This window comes from Ascaphus truei, chromosome 20 (genome assembly GCF_040206685.1).
Source record: "Ascaphus truei isolate aAscTru1 chromosome 20, aAscTru1.hap1, whole genome shotgun sequence".
NCBI lineage: Eukaryota > Metazoa > Chordata > Amphibia > Anura > Ascaphidae > Ascaphus > Ascaphus truei.
In genome coordinates, this window is record NC_134502.1 from 32,911,476 (window position 1) to 32,912,593 (window position 1,118).

The following is a 1,118-nucleotide window of genomic DNA, read 5'->3' on the forward strand; positions in this document are numbered from 1 at the left end:
GAGAGAGATGGTGGGGGGGGAGAGGAGAGAGAGATGGTGGGAGGCGGAGAGGAGAGATGGTGGGGGGGAGCGCACTGAACGAGAGAGAGATGGTGGGGGGGGGAGAGGAGAGAGACATGGTGGGAGGCGGAGAGGAGAGAGAGATGGTGGGGGGGGAGAGAATGAAAGAGAGAGAGATGGTGGGGGGGGAGAGGAGGAGAGAGCTGGAGAGGAGGAGAGAGATGGTGAGGAGGAGAGAGATGGTGGGGGGAGAGAGGAGGAAAGAGATGGTGGGTGGGGGGGAGAGGAGGAGAGAGATGGTGGGTGGGGGGGAGAGGAGGAGAGATGGTGGGGGAGAGGAGGAGAGAGATGGTGGGGGAGAGGAGGAGAGAGATGGTGGGTGAGGGGAAAGGAGGAGAGAGAGATGGTGGGGGGGGGGGAGAGGAGGAGAGAGAGATGGTGGGGGGGGGAGAGGAGGAGAGAGAGATGGTGGGTGGGGGGGGAGAGGAGGAGAGAGATGGTGGGTGGGGGGGGGAGGAGGAGAGAGATGGTGGGTGGGGGGGGAGAGGAGGAGAGAGAGATGGTGGGGGGGAGAGGAGGAGAGAGAGATGGTGGGGGGGGGGGAGGAGGAGAGAGAGATGGTGGGGGGGGGGAGAGGAGGAGAGAGAGATGGTGGGGGGGGGGAGAGGAGGAGAGAGAGATGGTGGGGGGGGGGGGGAGAGGAGGAGAGAGAGATGGTGGGGGGGGGGAGAGGAGGAGAGAGAGATGGTGGGGGGGGGGGGAGAGGAGGAGAGAGAGATGGTGGGGGGGGGGAGAGGAGGAGAGAGAGATGGTGGGTGGGGGGGAGAGGAGGAGAGAGAGATGGTGGGGGGGGAGAGGAGGAGAGAGAGATGGTGGGGGGGGAGAGGAGGAGAGAGAGATGGTGTGGGGGGGGGGAGAGGAGGAGAGAGAGATGGTGTGGGGGGGGGGAGAGGAGGAGAGAGAGATGGTGGGTGGGGGGGAGAGGAGGAGAGAGAGATGGTGGGGGGGGGGGAGAGGAGGAGAGAGAGATGGTGTGGGGGGGGGGGAGAGGAGGAGAGAGAGATGGTGTGGGGGGGGAGAGGAGGAGAGAGAGATGGTGGGTGGGGGGGAGGAGGAGA